The following is a 6,960-nucleotide window of genomic DNA, read 5'->3' on the forward strand; positions in this document are numbered from 1 at the left end:
AACCCTGTGATGGAAATCAAGTTGTTAGACAATGGTGAGCCTTCGAACTATGAAGAAGCAATGGCAGGCCCGTATTCCAACAAATGGCTTGAGGCTATGAAATCCGAGATAGGATCCATGTATGAGAACAAAGTATGGACTTTGGAGGACTTGCTCGATGACCGATGAGCCATAGAAAACAAATGGATCTTCAAGAAGAAGACTGATGCAAACAGTAATGTGACCGTTTATAAAGCTCGACTTGTCGCAAAGGGTTTTCGACAAATTCAAGGAGTTGACTATGAAGAGACTTTCTCTCCCGTAGCGAAGCTGAAATCAGTCTGAATCATGTTACAAATTGCCGCTTTTTATGATTATGAAATTTGGCAAATGGACGTCAAAACAACGTTCCTTAACGGGAATATTAAGGAAGAGTTGTATATGATGCAACCAGAAGGTTTTGTCGACCCTAAGGGTGCTAACAAAGTGTGCAAGCTCTAGCACTCCATCTATGGGCTGGTGCAAGCATCTCGGAGTTGGAACATTCGCTTTAATGAGGTGATTAAAGCGTTTGGGTTCATACAGGTTTATGGAGAAGCCTGTCTGTACAAGAAAGTGAGTGGGAGCTCTGTAGCTTTCCTTATACTGTATGTGGATGACATATTATTGATGGGGAATAATATAGAGATGTTGGAGAGCACAAAGGCCTATTTGAACAAGAATTTTTCGATGAAGGACCTTGGAGAAGCTGCATATATATTAGGCATCAAGATCTAAAGAGATAGATCGAGACGCCTCATAGGTGTTTCGCAAAGTACATACCTTCACAAGATATTGAAGAAGTTCAATATGGAAAACTCAAAGAAAGGGTTCTTGCCAGTTTTGCAAGGTATGAGATTGAGTAAGACTCAGTCACCGACCACGGCAGCAGATAGAGAGAAGATGAGTACTGTTCCCTATGCTTCAGCCGTAGGCTCTCTAATGTATGCCATGCTGTGTACCAGACCTGATATAAACCTTGCCATAAGTTTGGTAGGGAGGTACCAAAGTGATCCCGGTATGGAACACTGGACAGCGGTCAAGAATATCCTTAAGTACCTCAAAAGGACTAAGGAGATGTTTCTCGTTTATGGAGGTGACGAAGAGCTCGTCGTAAAGGGTTACGTTGATGCTAGCTTCGACACATATCCGGATGACTCCAAGTCATAGACCGGAAACGTATATGTGTTGAATGGTGGGGCAGTGAGCTGGTGCAGTAGCAAGCAAGAAGTCGTGGCAGCATCTACATGTGAAGCGGAGTACATAGCTGCTTCAGAAGCGGCTCATGAAGGAATTTGGATCAAGGAGCTCATCACCGACCTTGGAGTGGTTCCAAGTGTGTCGGGTCCAATGACACTCTTCTGTGCTAACACTGGGGCCATTGCCATAGCCAAGGAGCCCAGGTTTCACCAGAAGACTAAGCACATAAAACACCACTACAACTCCATCCAGGACCATGTCTAGAGTGGAGTAATAGAGATTTGTAAAGTACACATGGATCTGAATGTTGCAGACCCTTGACTAAACCTCTTCCTCGAGCAAAACATGATCAACACCATAATGCTATGGATGTTCGATACATCACAATGTAACCAGATTATTGACTCTAGTGCAAGTGGGAGACTGTTGGAAATATGCCCTAGAGGTAATAATAAAATGGTTATTATCATATTTCCTTGTTCATGATAATCGTCTATTTTTCATGCTATAATTGTATTAACAGGAAACAGTAATACATATGTGAATAAATAGATCACAATGTGTCCCTAGCAAGCCTCTAGTTGGCTAGCACGTTAGTCAATAGATAACCATGGTTTCCTGATCATGGGCATTAGATGTCATTGATAACGGGATCACATCATTGGGAGAATGATGTGATGGACAAGACCCAATCCTAAGCATAGCACTAGATCGTATTGTTCGTATGCTAAAGCTTTTCTAATGTCAAGTGTATTTTCCTTCGACCGTGAGATTGAGCAACTCCCGGATACCGTAGGAGTGCTTTCGGTGTATCAAACGTCAGAACGTAACTGGTTGACTATAAAGGTGCACTACGGGTACCTCTGAAAGTGTATGTTGGGTTGGTACGAATCGAGATCGGGATTTGTCACTCCGTGTGACAGAGAGGTATCTCTGGGCCCACTCAGTAGAACATCATCTTGAGCTCAATATGACTAAGGAGTTAGTCACACGATGATGTGCTATGGAACGAGTAAAGAGACTTGCCGGTAAGGAGATTGAACAAGGTATAGGTATACCGATAATCGAATCTCGGGCAAGTTCTATACCGACAAACAAAGGGAATTGTATACGGGATTGATTGAATCCTTGACATCGTGGTTCATCCGATGAGATCATCGTGGATCATGTGGGAGCCACCATGGGTATCCAGATCCCGCTGATGGTTATTGGCCGGAGAACGTCTCGGTCATGTCTGCATGCTTCCCAAACCCGTAGGGTCTACACACTTAAGGTTCGATGACGCTAGGGTTATAGGGAATTGTTATACGAGGTTACCAAAAGTTGTTCAGAGTCCCGGATGAGATCTCGTACGTCACGAGGAGCTCTGGAATGGTCCAGAGGTAAAGATTGATATATAGGATGGATGGTTTTGGACACCGGAAATGTTTCGGGCGTCACCGGTAGCGTACCGGGACCACCGGGACCACCGAAAATGGTCTCGGGGGTCCACCGGGAGGGGCCACCATGCCCAAGAGGTAGCATGGGCCAAAAGGGGGAGGGCAACCAGCCCAAAGTGGGCTGGTGCACCTCCCACAAAGAGGCCCAAGGCACAGGAGGTGGAGAGGGGGGGAACCCTAGGCGCTGGTGGGTCTAAGGCCCACCTAGGGGTGCGCCAACCCCCCTGTCCTGGCTGCCGCACCTCCCATCTGGGGGGGGGGGCTGTCGCACCACCTAGGGTGGGAACCCTAGGGGTGGCACCCCCCCTCCCCTCCTCCTATATATAGTGGGGGGGGGGGTTGGGGCTTTTTTGCACACGGTTTCCCTCTCCCTCGGCGCAGCCCTGCCCCCTCCTTCCTCCTCTCTCACGGTGCTTGGCGAAGCCCTGCCGGGAGACCTCGTCTCTCCATCGACACCACATCGTCGTGATGCCGGATATCTTTCCCAACCTCTCCCTCCGCCTTGTTGGATCAAGGTGCGGGAGACGTCACCGGGCTGCACGTGTGTTGAACGTGAGGTGCCGTGGTTCGACACTAGATCAGAATCACACGACCATCTGAATCGCCGCGAGTACGACTCCATCAACCGCGTTCTAGCGACGCTTCCGCTTAGCTATCTTCAAAGGTATGAAGATGCACTCACCCCTCTCTCGTTGCTGGTCTCTCCATAGGAAGATCTGAATATGCGTAGGAAATTTTTTGAATTTATGCTACGTTACCCAACAGTTTTGGACTCTAATTTGCATGATTTGAATGGAACTAACCCGGACTAACGCTGTTTTCAGCAGAATTGCCATGGTGTTGTTTCTGCGCCGAAATAAAAGTTCTCGGAATGACCTTAAAATTTACGGAGAATTTTTGTGGAATATATAAAAAATACTGGCGCAAGATTCAACCGGAGGGGTGGAGCTGTGAGCCCACAAGCCCACCAGGCGTGGGCCCCCCTGGCCGTGCCTGGCAGGCTTGTGAGCCCCACAACGTTCCACCGCCTCCAATCTCAGCTCTATTTAGTCTGTCTCGCCCAAAAAAATCAAAGAGAAGAGTTCATCGTGTTTTACGATACGGAGGCGCCGCGACCTCCTGTTCTTCCTCTGGAGGGCAGATCTAGAGTCCGTTCTGGGCTCCGGAGAGGGGAAATCGTCGCCATCGTCATCACCAACCTTCCTTCATCGCCAATTCCATGATCATCTTCACCGTTCGTGATTAATCTCATCGTAGGCTTGCTGGACGGTGATGGGTTGGATGAGATCTATCATGTAATCGAGTTAGTTTTGACGGGGATTGATCCCTAGTATCCACTATGTTCTGAGATTGATGTTGCTACTACTTTGCCATGCTTAATGCTTGTCACTAGGGCCCGAGTGCCATGATTTCAGATCTGAACCTATTATGTTGTCGCCAATATATGTGTGTTCTTGATCCTATCTTGCAAGTTGTAGTCACCTACTATGTGTTATGACCCGGCAACCCCGGAGTGACAATAGCCGGAACCACTCCCGGAGATGACCATCCCGTAGTTTCCATTAGGGCCCCGCTGCCACGGGAGGGATGGACAATAGATGTCATGCAAGTTCTTTTCCCTAAGCACGTATGACTACATACGGAATACATGCCTACATTACATTGACGAACTTGAGCTAGTTACTTATCTCTCCGTGTTATAACTGTTACATGATGAATAGCATCCGGCATAATCATCCATCACCGATCCAATGTCTATGAGTCTTTTCCTACTGGTCCTTGCTATGTTAGTTTGCTGCTACTGCTGTCACTGCTGCTACTGTTACTCTGTTGCTACTGATGTTACTCTGCTGCTACTGGTTACTGTTGCTACTGCTGCTATCACCCTACTTTGCTACTGATACTTTGCTGCAGATACTAAATCTTTCAGGTGTGGTTGAATTGACAACTTAGGTGCTAATACTTGAGAATATTCTTTGGCTTCCCCTTGAGTCAAATCAATAAATTTGGGTTGAATACTCTACCCTCGAAAACTGTTGCGATCCCCTATACTTGTGGGTTATCAAGACCATTTTCTGGCGCCGTTGTCGGGGAAGCATAGCTATATTCTATGAGTCACTTGGGATTTACGTCTGCTGGTCACTTTGAGGAATCCGAAAGATCCAAGAACCAAAGTCTTGCCCTCAACTACGAGGACAGGTAAGGAACTGCCATCTAGCTCTGCACTTGATTCACCTTCAGTTATGAGTAAGTTTTGCCATGAGAGTCAACCATACCTACCTATGGATTGAAAAGCATCCGTCAAGTAAGTTGTCATCGTGCAAGCAATAAAAATTGCTCCCTAATATGTATGATCTATTAGTGTGTGGAAAATAAGCTTTGTACGAACCTTTGATGAGGAAGACATAAAAGCGACAGACTGCATAATAAAGTTCTTTATCACAGGAGGAAATATAAAGTGATGTTCCTATGCACTAAGAGGACACGCATCCAAACCTCAAAAGCGCATGACAACCTCTGCTTCCCTCTGCGAAGGGCCTATCTTGTACCTTTACTCTTTGCCCTTGAAAGAGTCATGGTGATCTTCACCAATTCCTTGTTTCGCCTTTATCTTGGCTAACCTCATATGCTAGGGAAAGATCTATATTCATATGTCAACTTGGAGGTAAGTATTCATGAATTATTATTGTTGACATTACCCTTGAGGTAAGCAATTGGGAGGCGAAACTATAAGCCCCTATCTTTCTCCCAGTCCAGCTGAAACTTTGATCTCATGAGTACCACGTGAGTGGTAGCAATTGTAGAGAATGAAAAGATGATTGAGTATGTGGATTTGCTTTACAAGCTCTTATTTGACTCTTTCCGATGTTGTGATAAATTGCAATTGCTTCAATGACTAAAGGCTATCGGTTGCTAATTCTCGGTAAGGTTCATGATCCATGCTTTAATTTGTGAAGGAATTGTCACTTTAGCATGAGATATTGTATGTTGGTATTGCTGTTCTGATCATGATCATGATGCATGCATGTTCGTACCTTGTTTTGTCGACACCTCTCTCGCTAAACATGTGGGCATATTTATTGAGCTCGGCTTTCGCTTGAGGACAAGCGAGGTCTAAGCTTGGGGGAGTTGATACGTCCATTTTTCATCATGCTTTTATGTTGATATTTATCGCTTCTTGGGATGTTATTTCACTTCACGGTACAATACTTATGCCTTTTCTCTCTTATTTTGCAAGGTTTACTTGAAGAGGGAGAATGCCGACAGCTGGAATTCTGGCCTGAAAATGGAGCAAAGTTGAGATACCTATTCTGCGCAACTCCAAACGCCGTAAAAATCAATGAGGATTTTTGTCGGGATTTATAAAAAATACTGGGCCGAAGAAGTGCGAGAGGGGCCCCAGCAGGTGGCCACAAGCCTGATAGGCGCGGCCACCCCCCTGACCGTGCCTAGGGGGCTTGTGGGCACCCAGCTGGCCCTTTGGTCCCCCCTTTTGCTATAAGAAGGGTTTCGTCTAGAAAAAAAATGAATAGGAGGCTTTTTCAAGGATTTGCCGCCGCCACGAGGCGGAACTTCATCAAAACCAATCTAGAGCTCCAGCAGGACGATCCTGCCGGGGAAACTTCCCTCCCGGAGGGGGAAATCGTCGCCATCGTCATCACCAACACTCCTCTCATCGGAGGGGACTCATCATCATCAACATCTTCGTCAGCACCATCTCATCTCCAAACCCTAGTTCATCTCTTGTAACCAATCTCCGTCTCGTGACTCCGATTGGTACTTGTAAGGTTGCTTGTAGTGTTAATTACTCTTTGTAGTTGATGCTAGTTGGATTATTTGGTGGAAGAGTTTATGTTCAGATCCTTGATGCTACTCATTTTCTCTCTGGTCATGAATATAATTATGCTTTGTGAGTAGTTACTTTTGTTCCTGTGGACATGGGATAAGTCATGCTAATAGTAGTCATGTGAATTTGGTATTCGTTCGATATTTTGATGTGTTGTATGTTGTTTTTCCTCTAGTGGTGTTATGTGAATGTCGACTACATAACACTTAACCATTATTTGGGCCTACAGGAAGGCATTGGGAAGTAGTAAGTAGATGATGGGTAGCTAGGGTAACAGAAGCTTAAACCCTAGTTTATGCGTTGCTTCGTAAGGGGCTGATTTGGATCCACTAGTTTAATGCTATGGTTAGACTTTTTCTTAATTCTTATTTCGTAGTTGCGGATGCTTCCGAGAAGGGTTAATCATAAGTGAGATGTTTGTCCAAGTAAGTGCAGTACCCAAGCGCCGGTCCACAC

The sequence above is a fragment of the Hordeum vulgare genome, chromosome 3H (assembly GCF_904849725.1).
Source record: "Hordeum vulgare subsp. vulgare chromosome 3H, MorexV3_pseudomolecules_assembly, whole genome shotgun sequence".
NCBI classification, from domain to species: domain Eukaryota; kingdom Viridiplantae; phylum Streptophyta; class Magnoliopsida; order Poales; family Poaceae; genus Hordeum; species Hordeum vulgare.